The sequence below is a fragment of the Equus caballus genome, chromosome 1 (assembly GCF_041296265.1).
Source record: "Equus caballus isolate H_3958 breed thoroughbred chromosome 1, TB-T2T, whole genome shotgun sequence".
Lineage (NCBI taxonomy): Eukaryota > Metazoa > Chordata > Mammalia > Perissodactyla > Equidae > Equus > Equus caballus.
In genome coordinates this window covers 142,543,797-142,565,483 of record NC_091684.1, presented here as the reverse complement: position 1 = coordinate 142,565,483, position 21,687 = coordinate 142,543,797, and the positions used below count along the sequence as shown (strand labels likewise).

The window sequence follows — 21,687 nt, the reverse complement described above, 5'->3', positions numbered from 1 at the left end:
AAATAAGATAAATCCTTGGCAAGTAGTAGAAGTTGGAGGAAGGTGGAAGAATTTTGTTTTCAAAATTTCTTTTTTTGGCTTTTCCTGTCTTTGTTTTAAGACTACTGAAGAACCATTTGGTTTATTTCTTTACTTCTTGGATTTTGATTTCAAGTGATTAGTTACAAATGTGTCAAAGGTTAGTGGTAACTTCAAGCTAAGAGTAGTATACTCTGCTCATCTTCAGCTATGTTTGGTCGATCTCGCTGCTTTGCTTGGTCTTATGTTATAAAAGCACTTTTTCTTAACTTTGGACCACAAATATACTTAGAATGGTGCCCTGTGGGCCCACCTTCTGATATTATGCTGCTGCAGATGGTGTTAGGCAGAGCTTGAGTGTGGTGTAATGCGATTCCTTGTCTTTTAATGAGATGTTAGGACAAGTGTGTGCTTGGCCGCTTGGGATCTGTACTGCATAGGGTGATTTCAGCCATGAGCATCACGCAGGCCCTTCATGACTTGAGATCCCCTTGCCTTCCCAGGTCCTCATCAACTTGGCCCCACATTCCTGTGGGGATTATGCCCAGTGAAATGCGGAAAACAAAAGTCCATAAAACTCTCATAGTGAAGAAGTGCCTTGTATGGTTTCAATCAGATTACTTAATATGTGTTTCTTTAATACTCTAAAGATGGTAATCCATAGTAGATGTACCATTTACTGGACACCTACTGGGCTCCAGGCACCGTGTTAAGAACTTTATCCATACCTTCTCATTTCATTTCCACATCTGAAATACCTAAGTATTACCATCTCTGCTCGGGTGATGAGTGACCTGGGACTCTGAGAGGTATGTTTAAGCTTCCCCAAGCAAGTAGGAAGTGACCCGGGATGCAAGGCAGTTAAGTCCTGCCCTAGTGTCCGGCTGTTGGTGATGAGCACTTTAGTCAGTAGGTTTTGCTGACTTTTGGTCATATCTACATGTGTCTTTTGAAATATTCCACAAAAGGTACAACATGGGGGCTGCTAAATGATTTATCCTGTGATGATCCGGAGAAAGCTACTTTAATTTAAGGCGAGGTTCCTTTAAATAACAAACTCCTGGTACCTATAAAATAAGTATCTATTTAATTGGAAGGGTCTTATCCATATTTAAGCTAAGCATTTTAAATAGGTAAGTGTCTTCCATAGTACTCATAGTCTGTCCCAGGGTTCTCTAGGGACCTTGTTATGATCAGGCAACAAACAATGAGTTTCTAGCATGGGCTATTCCCGTTGCTGCTGCTGCTGAGCTGGAGCTCAAGCAAGACCATGTTTGGCTCTTGAGCATTGCTGATTTCTTTAGATATATTATCTCCTTTAATCCTCGCAACAGCTTTCCTGTTGGACATTATTACAGAGAAGGACACTGAGGTACAGAGAAGTTAAGGCACACTGAGGCCAAATGACTAGTAAATGACAGAACCAAGATCAGTCACTTAACTTTTAACCACTGTGTGATTGCCTCTCCTGAAAGCAATGTTTTATCTTATAAATCCTAATTTGTCTCTGCCTCAGATGTGGACTTGCCTGGCTCGCCGCCCCCCTGCCCCTGCACTGAGGAGGGGTCAGAACAGAGAGGGTGGTGGTTGGCACTGGGTGGCCTGTGGGTATGTCTGCGTTTCGCCCTGGAGACATAGATTCTTTTTTTTTTTTAATTGAGTTATTGATAGGTTACAATCTTGAGAAATTTCAATTGTACATTAATGTTTGTCAGTCATGTTGTAGGTGTACCACTTCACCCTTTGTGCCCACCCCCCACCCCACCTTTCCCCTGGTATCCACTAAACTGTTCTTAGTCCATAATTTTAAATTCCTCATATGAGTGGAGTCATACACAGATTATCTTTCTCTCGCTGGCTTATTTCACTTAACATAATTCTCTCAAGGTCCATCCATGTTATTGCAAATGGAATGATTTTGTTCTGTTTTGCAGCTGAGTTGTATTCCATTGTATATATGTACCACATCTTCTTTATCCATTCGTCTGTTGCTGGACACTTAGGTTGCTTCCACGTCTTGGCTATTGTAAACAGTGCTGCAATAAACATTGGGGTGCATAGGACTTTTGGGATTGCTGACTTCCAGCTCTTTGGATAAATACCCATTAGTGGGATGGCTGGATCGTATGGTAGTTCTATTTTTAATTTTTTGAGAAATCTCCATACTGTTTTCCATAGTGGCTGCACCAGTTTGCATTCCCACCAGCAGTGTATGAGGGTTCCTTTTTCTCCGCAACCTCTCCAACATTTGTTGCGATTAGTTTTAGATATTTTTGTCATTCTAACGGGTGTAAGGTGATATCTTAGTGTAATTTTGATTTGCATTTCCCTGATGATCAGCGATGATGAGCATCTTTTCATGTGCCTATTGGCCATCAGTATATCTTGGAGACATAGATTCTTAAGTCTCATGATTGCTCATTTCTGAGATTGGGCAGTGGCTCTTGTCCTTTGTCTACTTTCTAGGGACATTCTTTGGGGGAGAGGGAGCCTCCAGGAGATGAAGGAGGATTAATTAGATTTGTATTTTACATCCAATACGCCTGTAAAGGGATTTGTACATCTACAAGAGATTATGGCTTTTTAGCCAGGTTTATAATTATGGTATTATGAGGATTCATGTATTACATGGAACCTCTGAACCTTTAAAAGTAGGGCAATGGGAAGAATAAATTTGTTTACTGGAGATAAGTTGAACATAATGGGCCCATTATGGGAAGACATTTCTGTATTTTATAGTCTAAATAGGGAAAAAAAAGCTTTTCATATATAAATATAATCAAATAAAAATAAATCTGTGAAGTGGTTAAAAAACTACAATGGAGATATTTTAACCGTAGAAATGGCCCATCTGGACAAGTAGGTACCCTTTGTTTTTATTCTTCTTCAAATGGTCTTTTCATCAGTTCTCTCATTAGTCAGAAAGGAATCAGCATGTCTCTTGACATAGGTTTGTGCTTTTGTTACATTGGCTTTGAGCTTCTTGCTTCAGCTGCTTCAACTATAGATCATAAACGTTACCTGACATTGTGTGCAATAAATCTTCATTCCTATGATTACAGGATTTACTGTTCTGTTTTCAAATAGAATGGGATGATTGAGAAGGTGGAAAATAAAAAGCAGCACTGTATTACAGGGGACTCCTTTGGTCGCAGGTAACAAACGCACTTGAGCTAGCTTAAGTGAAAGGATTTCTAATAATGATACAGGTGTGTTTTAGGAATGCAAGAGCAAGGACGAATTGGCCTTGGGAATGAACAGGAGCTGGAGATGAGGAAGGGAACTCTGATCCATGTTCACTACAAGCACACGTGTGACACAAATGTGAGTGAAGTGAGAGTAAAGCTGACAGGAAAGGAAAGTGGAAATCTAGGTAGTATGTCACTTTACACTTGAGCATGAGATTAAAAAATAGCTCCACTGTATTCTTTCAAAAAATCACGCTCATTATATCAAATTCAAACAGTATAAGAAGTAAAAATCCTCTCAAATTCTGATAATCGGATAGTCATAACTGTTTTGGTAAATATCCTTCTAGACATGTCTTAAGACATCTAGGAACACAAACGTACACACATGCACACACAAATGCTCTCACACTGTGCATGGTTGTTTACCTGTTTTATTCCCTCGGAAGTATATCATGGATATCTTTTCATATCAATAAATGCAGACCTCTATCATTATTTTCAGTGGTTTACTTAATATGTCTCCCATTTGTGGACCTTTAGGGTATTTACTTTTTTTTTCCCTCAATTATAAATGATGCTATGTATATCCATCTTTCTGCTTACACATTTATCTACTTCAAGTAAATTCTTAGAGGTGGGATTGCTGGATCAAAGGGTGTGCTGTTTTACCTGCTGATGTAATTGCCTAAGTGACTACATCATGAGCTCTGTCCGTATCAGTGGCTGTTGTCAGCCTTTGATGTCTTTACCGATCTCGCAGGTAGAACATAAGAACTCAATTTTCTAAAGTTGTATTTTTTCATTGTTAGTATAGCATTTATTGCTCTTATATTTCTCCTTTTATGGGAAGTTTATTAATTTGCAGTGTCTACTTTGAGGGGAATATGAATTTCCTTGTTCATTTTTAAAATATTTTTGCTTAATAAGGATAGCATCCTTTATATGTCACTTGTATAAATATTTTATCTAGTTTCATATTTTATCTTTTGACCAAAATATCAGTGTGTTTTGTTTTTATTTTTGATTTGTTTTTGCCATTTAAAAATTTGAGATTTTAAAAAATGTAGCCAACCAAATGTCTCAATCTTTTATAGTTTCAGATTCTGATTCATGTTTAAAAGGGCCTTTCCTATACTTATATTGTAAAACTATTTATCTGTATATTCTTCTAGTACTCATTTGATTCTATTTTGAGTTTTTCTCCTAAGTAGAAAGGGAGCGATCTAGATTTTTCCCTCCTCCTAAATAGCTAATCAACACCGTTTATTAACTAGCCTCACATACCTACACATACATGACTACATGGACTTGGTCTGTTTCATATGAATACTTGGTTCTATATCTGCGTATTTGTTCTGTTCCATTGATTTATATCTGTGCTCTCACTCAGACTCCTGTTTAACTGTAGCTGAGCCATTTTGGTTTCTACAATTGATTATGGTGTTTCTCTGCTTCAGATTGGGTTTCTATGGAGCAAGGTGCTAAGTGGTCAGTTTTTAATGCCTCAGAGAACTGGGAATGAGATGGGAACAGCTGAAGCAAGAAGGGACCGCTGCACACATGTGTTAGAGAGCTAAGTAGGAAAAAAGTGAACACAAAGAGTTCATGTAAGCTGACTTTAAAAAGAATCAGAGTGCCTGATTTTTGTTTTAAACATTGGTGGAGGCAAGGAGGGAGGATGTATATATTTGGCCTTTGTTTAAATTCAAAGCCATTAAGCATTCCTACCACAGGGAAGAAAAAGAAATGTTTTGCCTCTTTGCCAACAGTAACATAATTTTGTTCTCCGAAATAAGTGTCCTGGGATCTCAATTCTCTTTTGGTAAAGAAAATTCCCAGCCCGTGTGTTGCAGCGGAAATTCATTGTTTCCTGAGTTATTTCCTTTCATGCTTAGTGTGGGGGAAATGACCAAATGTATGGATGGAGATTTTTTTTTCAAAAACTGACATCTATAACATTACTTGAATCTGATGATTTTTATTACTGTTTTAGGTATTGCTGCTGAAGGCTTCTCAGATGTTTTAGGATATCTTCAGGACTGAGAATTTAGGTGAGTCCTTTAAAAAAGATACTTTATTCTTATCACTTGGCCACCTCTCTGCATTGGTAAAGTTTTATAAGGTGTTAAAACATTGTCGCTTATACTGTATACTGTCTTGTTTGATTTTTTTACCACCATCTATGAGGCAGCTGTGTAGCTGCCTGGTCTTACTACTTCCATTGCTGTTTGATTTTCCCACCTGGCAGTTTGGTGGGGTGATGGTAGGGGCCTAGAAGAAGGGGTGAGGAACTGATTTTTTAGCTTGTTGCATGAATTCTCATTTATTCACACTTGTTTGCATCATAAACTTTTTTTTGAAGTGTTAGATAAGGAATTAGTTTAGAAACTTCCAGTACTCTTTGCACTGAAATTGTTTGGGGGTTTCTGAAGACCTCCAGGGAGGGCACACAATTACTTTAGCACGAGAGAAAGTTTGGTTATAGATTACTGGTTTTCCCCTTTCGTCGTCCTGGGTGGGGCTGCATGATCCCAGGTAGTGTGTATGAAATACCCTGGGCAGGGACAAAAGTCCATCTTCTGTAGGTCTTGGGTATGCCTTGATTGAATATGCTCCTACCTTCAAAAACTATATCATGGTGAACCAGACCAATCAGTTCTGTTCCTAACCAGCTGCACAACTGGGGCAGGTTAATCTCTGCGGGTCTTTGTGTCGTCATCTATAAAATGTGTATGCTCACCCAGCCTAGTCATTCTCACCCTTTTAGATCTTGTGGAATAGGAAAAGAAATTTCAGAACCGATTTCTGATATGTTTTTTGGCTCTATATAAACAAAGTTGGTAATTGTTAAAGCTGGATGAGTGTATGAGGGTTCACTATATACATATTTATATGCTATTCTCTCTATTTGTTTATATTTTTTCATTATTAAAGATTTCAAAAAGTACCATCTACTAACATCATTTCATGAAAGAAGAAATATTTTAATACTGAAAGAGTAGGAATGTCATAAATTTGTCTTTAGATTGCGTATATTTAGCTTTATGAAAATGCTCTTTATTTCTCATCTCATTTCTCTGCGGACTAATGACTTTTAGCCATGAGGTAGCCAGCACTGGCCTGAGGAGTGGCATTTGGGAAATAGTGGGGTGCGTAACTACTAAGGGCTCTTCTGCCTTGAAAACTGTATCATTCCTCTGAAGCAGGATAGAAAGGTACTCTAATTATACATAGACTATTTCCAGAAAATACTCTGACAGCTAGCATGGTCCAACTAAGAGAGGTCACAGTTCAAATAGAAGAGAAGAGATTGTTGTGTTGGAAACCCAGATAAAAATACATGAAATTTAGCTGTGAGCCACCTTGCAGTCAGTGGAAAAATGTAAACTTGACAGTGTTTTAAGTCATCGGTTACAAGTGTACAGACTCCTCCCTTCATTGTGAGCAGCCTCTGGCCCAGCGGTATTTGACAGGTAAGTGTCCACCTGTGGTGTGGGGATGCTGAGAACTAGAGGTGAGGCGGGTTGAATGTCTAACTCCAGGGAGACCAGTGCAAACACCAAGTGTTATGCCCGCAGGATTTTGAGCTGTGGGCAGTGGGATCAGATGTACACTGGATAGGAGAGAGTAAAGGAGCTGTCCAGCCCTGGGATCATTTGCGTGTCCTGGTGTGGATGTTGTCCTTTGAGGACCTGCAGGGGGCACTAGGTGGTCCTGTCTGGCTGAAAGGCCTGGGTGCAGTGGACAGGAGCCACATCAGACATAAGCTTTCTCAAGATGTCAGATCTGAAAGGAGTGTACCAGGTGGATGGTTATACTGTGAGTCTGTACAGAATGGAAAACGATGCTTTCCATTTACTTCTCCTTGAGGTGTGAGGATGTGTGTGAGGGGTAGGGTGCATGGAGGACAGAGGTAATAATGGATTGAATTATTAGGACAGTAAAGTAATGTGAGGAATGAGCAACATGACCTGTTCCAAGATGTCTACATAGTCCTGGCTGCTTCTGAAAATTCTGTGAAGTTATACTGTGGTCTATGTTGATGGGAACATGGTGGTTCAGCCCTTTGGAATTCCTCCCCTGGTGATTTCTGGCTTTCATTTGCTTTAACATTCCTATTTTCTGGGAAACCTAAATGAAATTTGACAGACTTACCTGGTTGTTTTCCCTTCTGTCAACCCAACTCTTGGGTTACTGCCTGATTTGTATGCTTCAGTTGGGCCGCTTCCACCCCGAGGATATTGGGAAAAGCTATATCAAACCACAACAACAACAATAGAAACATTTGTCTTAAATGTATAGGAATATGAGAGATTAACTGAAATCTTGACACTTCTGAAAGTGTTTAAAGTAATGAATAAATGCCAGCAGGAGCTTTATTTTGACATAAACCAGAGGAAGGAGAATTGCTTTAAGGGATCTTGGCCAGTCCAAGTCGGACTAAAATGTAATGAATGAACAATGTAATCAATCAATCATGTTCTGAGCCTTTCAGAAGGCCAGGCCATGCTGGGAAGATCTTGTAGGGATGAGCAATTAAGGATTTGAGACAGCCATGCTTCACAAGAATAAAAGTGATGCTTTAAAGTGTTGCATGCATGAGAGAAAGAGATTGATAGAGAGTAGGTGGGGGGTGGGGGGCATGTGATAAATGATTTGTTTAGTGTTTTGCTTAATGACTTGTGTTATATATATTCTGAATTTGAGAATAAGTGCAATGTTCTGAATTTATCTCTATTTTCCCTGCAGGCTTGTAAGAAAAATATTTAAAAGTGATTTTAAACGAAAAACATTATTTTTGGCTCTCTGGGAATTTTTAGTTCCCACTGCTGTCTAGAGAAGGGTATTGAATTTATAAAATTCAGAGCAAGATCCACATAGCTATTTGTCATTCTGTATCAGTCCTTTAAAGGCTACGACGTCAGTAAAGATAAGTTGTTCCTATGCTTATTTTCCTTCATTAAAAATGTAATCCGTTATGCACTTTTGTCTTCCTGCCATCCTCCATTAGCTGAGTTCTTTGGATTACTCTGCTTGTTTACTGTGGGCATTGCCACTTGCTCCCCCCTGCTGGGTCCCTGAGTGGCTGGGAGTCCTAATTAGCATCATCCTAATTAGCATCATCTCCTTGATCAGGATTCCTTGACATGTGCTAGGGTCCTTACTCTGCTGTCTATGCTTAGTAAATGTTTCAGACCAAGAACAACAATTTCCAGATTGTTTTTCATAATTAAACTGACTAATCCATGGGTATAATAGAACGTGCTGTTTCCTTAAGCTTTTTGGCTAATTGTGTTCATCAGTTAATTTCTGTCAAAGTTAAAAAGCCCTCCTAGAGAAGTCACGACTTGAGCCTTTTCCATCTAAGAATTGATTGGATTTCATGGACTCAAAGGCTCTGGAATACTCGTGCCTGTATTTGAATATTTTCCTATCGAACATGTACCTTGAAAAATTCACTTCTTTTTTAGCTGTGAGGTCTCATTTTCTGAAGACCTAAAATGCTCATCAAAGCCATTCTATTCTGTGTACAAGAAATCAGAATTGGACAGCTTTGCAGAACCATTAAATGACCAGTGCACTTGTAGAGTTTAGACATGATTTTACTAAGGTTAAAATAAACACATGGTAAGGCCAGCTGCAGTGGTCTCAGCACATCGCTGAAGGCCTGGGAGAAGTTGAGGAAGATCCTGCTGCTGTGATCTCAACAATGGTCTTACAGAGGATCTTACATGTAAAAAAAATGAAGTCAAAGTAATGCATGCAAATAGTGAAAAATAGAAAACATTACGGAACAGCTTATAAAGAAGCGCAACAAGAGTCTCACCCTACCTGTTCCTCTCAGAAGCAACCACCTTCTTTTTTCTGGAGATCATTTTCCCTTCTTTTGTGGTGATTTCCAGATGTATAAATATTGCGTTTGCAGCACCCTCTTTCACTTTATCAGTTTTCAAGGCTGTTTCCTGGTGTCTTGCCATGGTGGCTGATTAGCTTGCTCTGGCCATCCCCATCTCCCTTCCTCCCTACTACCGATTCGTGCTTTTAGTCCTTCTGCTGAGCCCCTCTGCACCCTCAGATGACACACGCAGCCTCTTCCATTTCTTGCTCCTAGAAACACTGTTTCTTGTCTACCACTCCCTCCTGCACCCCTTCCATTCAAGCTCTCTGTTTGGGATAGCTGTACCTTTAATTTGATATGCTCAGAGGGGGTAATACGTCTATTCTGTTTAATCTCAATAAGGGCTTCCAGGATTTACCTATGACTTGATTCTGAATGTAAAACCAAGAAGCAGCATTTACCCTGTTAGGATTAGAGAGCAGCTGTTCTCAATGCAGCCAAGTTGTGTGTTGGGATTATATTCCTTCCTCCCTGAGCCTGATGTCCTCACACCTAGGCCCCTCCATGGGGCGTGTTTGAATGGATTCTCCCTTTAACACAGCACCTGCCTTGGATGCGGCCTCAAGTTTTCCTAGGCTTTCAGTCTTCCCATCCCTCCTAGGAACCCACTTTGTTTCTGGAGGTCTCACTTCCACAGCCCCCCATCCTCCACCTTTAACTGCAACAACTTGAATCTCTAGGTGTGCCACCTGCCCCTGAGTGCTGATGGCCAGGGAAAGCTTGTTATTACTGTTGGAAAAATGGCTTCAGGCTCTGGTATCTTTGTAGGGACAGTAGCCTCCATTTTAAAATCAGCCTTTGTTTACTGAGGATCTGATGTGTTGGGCACCTCGGTACTTGAGGCTTGGTGTCTGTCGCAATCCTCACACCAGCCCAGTGGAACAGATACTATCGTTGACTTGTCACACACAGAGAAGTTGTGATCTGGATGAGTGAACTCCAAGGCCTCCACTGGGAAGGCTTCTTAGATCCTGGGGCAGGCAGAGGCATGGTGCCAGCTGTGGTTTCCTAGGTTAGAAAAGACTTCTGTCTTTCTGGAATGTCTTGCATACTTTTCCCGACAAACCTCCGTCTTCCTCCTTGAAAATCGCTGTTGCTCTAGGAAAATCAGCTCTGCTTGACTCTCTGCCTCATCCTTGTTGTTGATATGCCAAGTGGCCAGGAGCTTGTTATACAGAATTCTGTGACTGGAGGTGGGACTGTCCTTATGTACTTAATGTTCCCTTTGTGAATTTGAAGTGGGAAGTAGGGCTTCATACTCAACCTGCTGGTAAGTAGGAAAAGGTGCTTTGTCAATGGTTGTTACTATCTACATGTTTTTCTTATAGCCTGAAGTTTATGTGTGTAAGTCAAGTACATTTGATTCTCTTAATAAATGGTGTGTTTTGGTGGATATTTTAGAAGAAAGATTGGAAAGACAATCAGGTTTTACTTTTAACACTTCATTTTCTCTCATGAATGCTTGGTCTGCATAAATCTTTCTGTATGCTTGTATTTGGTGAATTACTGTAATGATAGTGTCCAGATGGATGGCAGGTGGGTCTCCCACAGTGTTGGCTGCTTGCCCTCCTCACTATGCAGACCTTGGGTGATGCCTTAGTGAGGGAACCAGCAGTCTCTCCAGAATGGCTTATCCTTGAGTTGGTCATCTGCTTTCTATGAGAATAGCCCATTGAGGAGTGGGGGGCCATGGATGGAGTTTCTCCTTGTTACCTCTGGGAGGTCAAGGTGGTAGCATTAACATGTTAATGTTAATGTGCTGCCTCGGTCAAATGGTGCTTATTTTCTGAACATCTTGACCTCTTGTGTTTATGCCCTAAATAAGTATTGAATGAAAGGAAAATCATTAGAGCTGGGCCTTGTGCCTTGTGGAGAAGATACCTGGACTTAGTGAAGTCAAGCCTTAATGAGTAGATAGGGGGTCAATATTTACTTTGTTGCCGTGGTGACCAAGAGTGATTTCCTGCATTTAAAGTTGATAGTGAGTTACACTACTTTCATCTCGCAACATTTAATTCTGACTTGGCAATTTCTTAAAAAATATTGATTGATTGTATGGATAAAGGGATGAACAGAGTTGTAATCTCTATGAGACATTTTTTTCGTTCCATTATACAAAGATCGCTAATCTTCACAGTTATGCAAGACCAGTGAAACTTGGGTCATAGTGATTTAGAGGGACAAATCTGTTTGGGACAATTTGAATTTTGGTCAAAGTTTTATCCCATACCTAGAAATGTAGCTTCTAGAAGACTGGGACAGAACCCAACCCTTCATCAGGAGAAGGAAATAAAGTTTACGAAGTCTTTTTATTACCTGATCCTAAATACTCCCTAAATACATGATATATTCTTCCATTTATTTCCCTCTGAGGAATGAAGAATGACAATTTCTCCTGCAGGAGAACTTTTGGCTCCAAGTGTTCAGGTCATCCAGGATACTCAGCTCATTTCGCCGTCTCTTTGGAAAGTTTGATGCAGGCACGGGAGTTGAGCTGTGTAAAAGGGAGACTCTTGTCCTCTCTGTTGGCCACTCTTTGCGAAAATTTGGACCAAGGAAATGTATTCAATACCCTGAACTAGGAAGGAAGAAATAAAAATCAGCAGTGGCGCATATAATGACGTGGGCTTTGTTCTGTTTTGTCTACATATTTCCAAAAAGAGTGTAGTGTAGAGGGTCTACAGTAAGTGACAAATGAGCAAGAAGAAAGTAAGTTCAGAGGAAGAAAGGGATATTTCTAGTGGGCTAGAATAGATTTCTAAGAGAAAGTAGGATTTATTTCTTGGATGGTTGGCATAAGTTTTGCTGCTGATAGTTGAAAAGACTTTAAACCACAATGAGTTAAACAAGATAGAAGTGTATTTTCTCTCACCTAGAATGAGGTCCCAAGGTCGGCTGTTCAGGGCTGGTAGGGCAACTCATGGAGCTTGGGCAGGGACTTGGATAAGTAAAATTTCACACCTTACTTGAGGGTGGACTTGAAAGACAAAAGTCCCTTATAGACAAAGTTGTTCGTGAACATCCCTTAGGAAGATGCCACATTAGATGCTGGAGTTTTGTTTCCCAGTCAGTCCAACACAGTGGGCTTTTCTTCCAGCTTTGGAATAGCTTGCTGCTAAGCAGTTGGCCCCTGTGTTTAAGGGCCGTGTTGTTAGCAATAGAATCTCTCTCAGCATGCAGATAGGACCCCAAGAGGCATGTAGAAACTGAGCAGGCCCAGAGAACTATAAATTCATTCCTCCCACGGTCGTTCAGGGGCCTATGTGCACATCGAGAGGAATGGGAGTGGAACTGCCTGCCAGATTTATTTATTCATAACATTTTATTGTGGAAACTTTAAGCATATTCAAAAGTGAAGAGAATTGTGTAGTGAACGATGTGCCTAACACCCTGGTTCAATGATGATTAATTCTTAGCCAGTCCATACCTTTCTTTCTCCTCATCCATTATTTTGAAGCACATCTTTGTTGTTTTATTTTTTCCTCTGTTAATATTTCAGTGTATGTCTCTAAAAGATAGGAATTTAAAAAAAACTTATCTATGATACCTTATCACACCAAAGACAAAATTGCCAATACTGCCTTAATATCATTAACTATCACATTAATGTTCAAATGTCTTCAATTGTCTTAGAGTTGTTTAAGTTTCTTTGAATCAGGATCTAGATAAGGTTTATATGTTACAATTAGTAGGTCTCTAATTCTCTTTAAATCTATAGGCTCGCTCTCCATGTTTCTTCCCCCTGGCAATTTGTTTGTTGAAGAGACTGGGGTGTTCTTTAGAGCAGAGATTCTCAGATGGGGATGATCTCTGTCCTCCGTCCAGGGACATTTTGCAATGTCTGGAGACATTTTTGGTTCTCACAACTGGAAGCTGCTACTGGCATCTATTGGGTGGAGGCCAAGGTGGCTGCTAAACATCCTGCAGTGCACAGGACAGGACAGCACTCCACAACAAGAACTATCTGGCTCCAAATGTCCATGGTGCCAAGGTTGAGAAACTGTGCTGTGCAGTTTCCCCCAGGCTGAATTTTGATGATTGCTTCCCTATGGTACCATTTAACGTGTTCCTCTGTCCTTTGTGTTTTTTATGATTTGTTAGTTACATCTTGAGTTTTGGTCAGATTCAGATCCGGGTTTTTGTTTTTCAGGGTTTTTTGGCCAGACTACCCCATAGGTGGGCTGTGTATTCTCAAAGAAATACGTTGTTACTGGTGATCTCTCTTTCTGTAATATTGGTCATTGATGACAATTGCTTTTATCATTTACTTTATTAGTGATTGCAAAATAATGGTGTTCTTATTCTGTCATTCCCTCCCTGTTTATGTATGAGAATACTTATGTGAGGAGAAACTTAATCTCATCAATTATGTTTACTCTGAGGTTCATAAAAGAAAGTCAGGATAAATGCTTGATACTTTCCCTTTATTTTTGAAACATTTTTTTTTTTGGTGGATTTTTGCAATTTTCAATGTAAGTGTAATTGATGTGTTTCGATTCAGTTTTCTTATTGATGCTCAAGTTGGGCCATATTGGGCCAGTGGAAACTAATTCAAGTTGGTTCCCAAGTCCTTTTGACATGACTCTTGTATTTTTTGTATACTTTCTGGTGTGCCAAAATTTACAGGCTTATCTAATCTGTTTCTTGCTCCAGAATTGGATCCCCCACTTCTCCAAGGAACCCTGGTTCTTTTGAGTATTTTGAAAGCACAGTGAAGAAACTAGGTGTGTTTATTGCCACTGGATCATTGTTTCTGGATCTTACAGTGGACAAAATTAGAAGTATGCATATATTATGTGTATATTTGTGTGTATGTGTATATATAAAGATAAAACAGTTAGCTTATACCGATACTTCCAAGTGAAATTCAAGTATATAGGGTTTTTACTTAGCTTCATGAACTTTATATTTTTTCATCCATGCCCCAAACCCCAATTCTCAATGACAGTCATTTTTTTTCATGTCTTGTGCTATGTACACAACAGTCTGTGTTTTAAAAATATTTGGAATAGTTCTCTGCATGATTATGCCACCAACTGGGCACATGGTCAGGTTCGTTGGTTTCATTGTATCTGTTTTTAGAGATTCCTTTTTTCAATTTTTAATTTCAAAAATTTTGCACGATATTGTCAAGGTTTCAAAGTCTCATATATAAGATAAGGCATATTCAGAGGTGTTGGCTTTTACCCTAGTCCCTTCCTCATCCTATTTCCTCCCTCCCCATAGCCAGCAATTGAAAAATGTAAGGCTTACACTTGCACTGCTTTTTTAATATGCCAGCAAATGTGTGCAAGCTTTCATCTTTATATCTCCCTCCCTTCTTCGATAAACAGTATTACACTGTACACGCTTTTCTCCACCTTACTTTCTTCACTTATTCTATCCTGGCTCTTGTTCCATAGTGGTGCTTAGAGATAATCTTTGCCTTTAATACAGCTGCATGGTCCTCTGTTGGTGTGGATTTGCTCCAACTTACTCAACCTGCCCTTTTGATGGACGTTTGGGCATTTTCAATCTTTTAGTTTTAAAAATAGTGCTGTGGAGAATAGCCTTGGGCACTCTCTCTCTCTCTCTCTCTGTCTTTTTTTTTAGAGGAGTTTTTTGTTTGTTTGCTTGCTTTTTAATGCTTTTTTGGTGGGGAAGATTGACCCAGGGCTAATATCTGGTGCCAATCTTCCTCTTTTTTTTTTTCCCTCCCCAAAGCCCCGGTATATAGTTGTATATCCTAGTTGTAGGTCATTCCAGTTCCCCTATGTGGGATGCCCCCAAAGCATGGCTTGATGAGCTGTGTGTAGGTCCACGCCCAAGATCCAAACCAGCAAACCCCAGGCTGTCAAAACAGAGTGTGTGAACTTGACCATTTGGCCAGGCACTGGCCCCGCCTTGGGCGCTCTTAAAATCATTTTTCTTTTTTAACCTCATGGAAGTTAAATGTATGTATGATATGACTCCTTTTATGAAGAAAGAAGGATGTCTACAAGCTGTTGGGACTGAACAGAGCTTTGGAGCAGGAATGGGAAAGGGCATTATGTTTGGGAGAAATGGAGAAGAACGTGTCAATGAAGTAGACATTGTGTCCTCATGTAGAAGAAAATAAGGCTTTGGAAGGTTGGTTAAATCCAGGTTTCTGTGACCTGCATTATCAGACCAAGGGCAATGGATTGTATACTCCAGGTCAGAAGTTAGCAACCTTCTTGGATAAAGTACTAGATTGTAAGTATTTTAGGCTACCATCTCTGTTGCAACTATTCTACTACACTGTTGGAGTGCAAAGGGCAGTTCATAGACAGTTCATAAAAAAAAAATGAGTGTAGCTGTGTTCCAATAAAACTAGATTTATGGATGCTGAAATTTGAATTTCATATAATTTTCGTGTATCATGAACTATAATTCTTTTTATTTATTTCTTAACCATTTAAAAATGTTAAAAACTATTCTTACCTTGTGGTCCATAGTTTGCCAACCTCTGCTCTGGGCATTTGGTAGCCATAGAAAATTTTCAAGCACAGGAAGGACCTGCTTAAAAGGATTATCGACAGTGGGTTAAAGAGGGCTTTGTTGAAGGAAGGAGCCCAGGTTGTTCAGGAGGCTCTTGATGGTCACAATGTGGATGTAATTGGAAGGTGTCTGTGGAAGTGGGTTTCTTCTTTTTCCTTTGTCACCTGTGATAGGAGAACTATCGGGAACTGTGGACCTCATATTATTTGATATGGAATTTATATTTATTTATTAAATTTGTGCTCTGTAATTTTCCACAGGTTATATTCAAAGAGAAGACCCAAACCCATCATCCCACATTGTCTGAACTTAGGGCAAAATTGTCTTCTTTGCCTCTTCTTCCTCCTTCCACCCTCATCCCCTATCAAGAAACCAAACATTAAGCCCCATTCAATGGTGAACCTTTTGTATCAGCTGTCACATACATCTTGTTTCCTATGACATTTGCCAGCTAACTGTTGAGAAAACAGTATTTTGTTTGTGAGAGGAAAATCAAAGATGATATAAATGAAAAGTGCATTTTCATATAATGGAAATTATTAGAGCAACTTTTAAAATGTCACTGCAGATTAATGCAGACAAGAAGGAGCTGAATATATTAGAAAGTAGGTCAAGTTATGTTTATGAATGAGGGGAGTTACAGTGTAGGTTTAGGTTTATAAAATTGTGTGATACTATAGTTTATATGAATTACCCTAGCCCAAATGATACTATACCAAAATATAATTAAAATAAATTGAGTTTGTTTATCCTTTGTGGCTATGTATTTTATACCTAATATTTTATGAATCTAATAAACTAGTAAAAGTGATCTTGTTATTGCTCACATTTCCTGTATTAGACACAAAATCTACTCTAGGGAGTTAAAGCTGGAGTAGATTTAATCCAGGAGGTGAGTGCTTCCAGAATCCTTGGAAGGTTTGGAGGAGTCAGCTGAGCCTCCAGGACACCCCATTCCCCCAGAACCATTTTCTCCGGAATCAGGACAGATGCTGTGGGAAGTTGTTGAATTAAGAACCTAATACTTGAGCTGCCAGCTCCCACACTGTGCCTCCTGTACCGGGAGACCTTGCTTCTTGTGGATGCCTTTGCACTCCGCCTGTTTGTCCCGTGACTCGGTTTCAAATCAGTCACCCGTGAACCCATGTCATTATTAAAGTCTAAGTCACATTGGGCACCATAGTGGCCAAGGAATCTGGACAATATACAATGTTTAGTTCTCCGGCCTCTCCATGCCACAAGTGAGCTAATCCCTTGTGTTTGCCACAGTTTGCAATTCCAGTAAATGCCTCTTTGGATAGACATGCCACCACATCTAGGCTTTATAGGGCAGAATATGAGAATTTCCCTTCCTTGGATACATATGATACATTTTGATAGACTTATATAGTGGTAATAGTAACTGATGTAACTGTTACACCAGTGTTACTAGTTAACTAGTATTAGTTAATAGTGTTACTGGTGATTTAGAGAACCTAGTAAGGCAACATTTGCCATTTCAGAAAGATCTTTTTTTAGATTGGAATTATTGTGAGTGATACTAGGCAAGGAAACCTGTGGTCCAACAGTAAAAAGTTCAATGATGGCTAGAATCCAGGCCTAGACAACACATTTCATTTTTCTCACGAAGGGTGGTAGGTCAAAATATTGTCTTGATCATCTATTACTTGAGTGTTTGTTGTGCTAACCCAAGTGTAAGGTCAGTGATAAAGCATTTCTTGACCACAGTATTGCCAGCTAACTTCCTCACTACTAGATTCTTCTATGAGTGGTTAAGTGGATACTCCCTTTTTCCTTCTGGATGGGAACACACTTTCACAAATGAGTAACTAGAAATGGTACTTCAAACAGAAGGTCATTGATTTTAAAATCAGGTTCAAGTCTTAATCCCACCACTTTCCTCCACTTACAAATTTTGGCAAAATTTACCTTTCTGTACCTATGTCTTCTCCTGTGTAGAATGGAGTTAATGGTACCCTCCTCATAGTGTTTGTTGTAAGATAGTGTTTGGCACAGGCCTGGCACGTAGCCAGTGCTCCATGGGCTGCAGCTGTTGGTGTAGTGGCATCACTGTCATTACCATAGTGACTACAGAGTCCTCTGCTCTTTTCTCATCCCCTGATGAGTTTTCCATGTGATTATGCTGCTTGTGTCTCTTCACAGCAGTGGTTTTGTCACTTTTGGTCCTATGTCCCTTAGATGTTGCTTTCTGTGTGTGCTTCTGGGCTTTCGCCTGCCCTTTAGGCACCCTTAGATTCCTCTTAGACTTTCTCTTTCCTCCAAGGAAAAGATCTTTCTTAATGCTTAATAGGCATCAGAGCTATCATGAGGTCACAGAAGTCGTGGTAGCCTTTTACTTGTCATCCAGACATCAAGAGCTCCTTCCGAGGCTTGAAAGGCTGATGACAGCTTACCCGCACAACCCCTCCTTCTTAATTAGATTACTGATTCCATTTCAGTGATGATTTTTAAACTAAAATGGCCTTTGTGTGTTTTTTCTTAACTACATCTCTCCTTTGACTTCCCAGCAGTACCTAAAGGAAAGTGGGTGAGAGTGGTTGGGTGTATCTTGCCCTATATATCTTAGTGGAGTTTTAGAGAAATTTAAGGAATAATAAATAAAAGATTCAAAAGGATCCTTTCACACCATCATGTGCTAAGTGAGTTTGTATAGATGTTCCCCATTTGATTTTTACCTGTAATTTGGTCTTCATTCCTTAGGGTTTATTTGACCCCTGTGTAGAGCAGACCTGACTGCCCCTGAACCCTGCTCTGTGTGTGTGTGTGTGCGTGTGTGTCTCACTGGGTAGCCCCATTGTGCCTCTCCTTTTGAGTCTGCTATCAGCGCACTGTGGGCAGTGGGCCTCACACAGTAAGTACAGTGGAATCGAGTCATGCTGTAGCATGTGCCAGCGAGAACCGCTACCTGATTGACTGTAAGCAAGTGTGTTTCCCTTCTTCCTCCTTAGTGTCTAACTTAAAGAACCTTGCCCATGCACTGCTAATAATTTTGTGCAAACCCTGTCTGACATTTTTGTTAAGCCTTTGCCAAGGATGTGAGTCACGTGTTTAATACTTCTGTATATTTGAAGATTTGAGTTTGTGTTAACTATTAAGTTGGCCTACCCTCCTCCCTCTAACTAATTCTGTCATTCAACAAACATTTATTGACTATTTACAAAGTGCCAGGCGTTCTGCTGGATGTTAGGAGCATTGTTGTCAGCAGGATGGACATGGAAAATATTTAGGATAGAGAGTCAGATTTGATAAGATCTTGTAATATCTAGTAAGGGGTTTAGACATTTTCCCAAGAACAGTGGGATCCATTAAAGAGAGTTAAGCTGAGTGGGATCAAGTCAGATGTGAACTTTAGGAAGACCACTGGCTGAGATATGGAGTGTGTAGTCAAGGACAATAAGGACAGAAGTGGGGAGCACAGTTGGGAAGCTTTTGCAGTGATTTGGGCAGGAGTTGATGGTATCCTAGAATAGGAGAAAACGACAGATTTGAGAGAGATTTAGGAATTAAAGTTGTCAGGACTTGAGTGATGGGATGTGGGATTGCAGGAGAGGGTCCTGTCCAGGATGATTCTCCATTTCTGACTTGGGCAATTGGGTGGATGTTGGTGCCATTGAGGTCAGGAAAGCAGGAAGGGGGAGCAAGTTTGGGAGGGGGGTAGGGGAGAAGCGATGAGTTCATTTTTGAATAAGATGAATTTTCTATGCTTATGAAGTTCCTTGGGGAGATATGGTGTAGACTTGGCTGAGGAGCACAGGAGAGAGGTCTGGTCTCTATCTGCAGATCTGACAAATGCAAGTCCTAAGAGAAAATGATATCCACCAGGCAAGGGTGTGGAGTTGGAGGAGAAGAGGGAGTAGGAAAGGACCCAAGGACCATGAGGTTTAAACAAGGAAGAGAGCCTGTGGAGAGACTGAGAACGAGGAGGTCAGAGAGATGGGAGGAGCCCACTAGAGTGGCCACTGTTGTCCAGTGCTGGGCAGACAGGCACGGACTAGCAAGTGAATGCCTGTGTTATCAGCTAGGAAGACACAAGTAACCTTGGCAGTGCTGAGCAGAAGCAGATGAGGAATAAGGCTGAGTAATTAGAGATCTGTCGGTGCCAAGAAGTCTTGCAGGATCTGTGGCTGTGTGGGGGAGGACAGAGGCAGGGCAGTAGCCTGGAGGGTTTGTGGGGGTTTACTGTGCTTTAGAAATGGATGAAGAGTCAGTAGAGAGGAGGAGTGCTCCTCCTGTGCTTCCGTCTTTGTCAGCCTTACTGCTCTGTTATGCATCCTTTTTTAAATTTTTTTAATACTTTGAAATATTTTTGAAGCAATCACAAACTTAGAGAAACGCTGAAAGAATAGCACAAAGATGGTTCCCTGAACCACTTGGTTGTAAGTGGCTGACCTAATGCACAATCACCCTGAATTACTTTTATTTTAGCAGATATTTCCTGTAAAAGGACATCCTTGAACCTAATCACAATGCAATCGTCAAAATTACTACCATATAATCTTCAGACATTCAGGTTTCACCGAATGTCCCATTCACACCACGTCTAGCAAGAGGATCAAGTTCAGAATCATTTGTTGCAATTACTTGTCATGTGTCTTTTGTCTTCTTTAGTTTGGACAGTCCATGAGTCTTTCTTGCACTTTCATGACCTTGACCCTTTTGAAGATGAAAGGCCAGTTATTTTGTAGCATACCCCTCAGTTTGGGTTGTGTGTTGTTGCCTCATGATTAAATTCAAGTTTTGCATCTTTGGCAAGAATATCACAGAAATGGTGCTGTGTTGTTGCATCCTATCATGTGGTGCACAATCTAGATTTGTCCCGTTACTGATGATGGTCACCTCATCACATGGTTGAGGTGGTGGTGGCCAGTTTCACCTCTGAAAAGGTTATTTTTTTCCCATTCTAGTACATAACTTTTTTGTACAGAAGTACTTTGAACCTATGTAGCTATTCCATTCCTCATCAAACTTTCGTTTTATTTATTCATTTATTTATATTGTTATGGACTCATGTTTTCATATTTTATTCAGCAAGCTATAATCTGTTACTATCATTTTGATGTTCAAATTCTTCTTGATGTGGCTAGTGGAAGCCCTTTCAAACTGCTTCCTGTGTCCTTTTGACACATCTCCATCATTGTTTGATCAATCCTTTATGTTCTGACACGAGATGTGCCAGTTTCATCTCCTCAGCCCTAGAATCACCCTTTACTCCATGGAGCCCCGCACCTTTTATTAAAAAAAGGTCATTTGAAGCCAAAATCTGAGCACTTAGTGTGCTCTTTGCTACTGGGGTATCATTCATCCCAGGCCTTCTCAGTGGACAGAGCTAGGGAATAAATTAGATTTTTCTTGTTCACAGTAATTATGTAGAAAGTCAGAGTGAACACTGAATTAGCAACTACTGAACTTTTGCTCCTTGGCGAAATACACGATTAGGTTTCTGCCGGCCTCTGGTCACAACAATTTTGTTAACTAATCAATACGTAACTTTGTTTTATTTGCATTTCTATTTAAGGACACCATATTTAATATATATTGTTGATTCAATAACATTGAACTCATGATCAACATTACTTACTTCCTGCCTGAAGGAAGCTTATCGAACATATGCATTTTCTCCATGAGGCACATGGCAGCCTTCTTGTGCTTAGGAACACTAGATAGCACTTCAGCACTATGCTTGGGGCCATTTTAAATAGTGAAACCACAAGGAAAGCACAAAAATGCAAAAAACATGGCACTAAATAGACCTCAAAAAGGCCACTTGTTTACACTCTGAGAGCTGAAACAAGACAATGGAGCGTTGCCTTCTTGGACTTCAGCTGGGAACGTGTGTGTCGGGTGACTCCATGTTTTCACCACTGCACGTGTCCAAGAATGACCAGGAAAATGCTACAAGTGTTAAGTTTGGGGTTATAACTAAATTTTAGTGAGTTAGGTGAGTTTGGAGATATGGAATCGGTAAATAATAAGGATTAACTGTATATCTATGTATACAAACCTTAGTGCTACTACATCTTTGTGTGTGTGTACATGTCTGTCTGCATGTCTGCTTGTCTA

General features: G+C 40.1%; 1 protein-coding gene across 15 annotated transcripts in view; it reads left to right on the top strand.

Annotated features, from left to right (window-relative positions):
• Positions 1-21,687, top strand: part of TLN2 (talin 2) — a 415,035-nt gene that overhangs the window by 163,119 nt on the left and 230,229 nt on the right. For all 15 annotated transcript variants that reach the window (XM_023616303.2, XM_023616310.2, XM_023616279.2 and 12 more), the window contains one exon: positions 5,203-5,260. The gene's annotated coding sequence lies outside the window, so the exon portion shown is untranslated. The remainder of the gene's footprint in view (positions 1-5,202; positions 5,261-21,687) is intronic.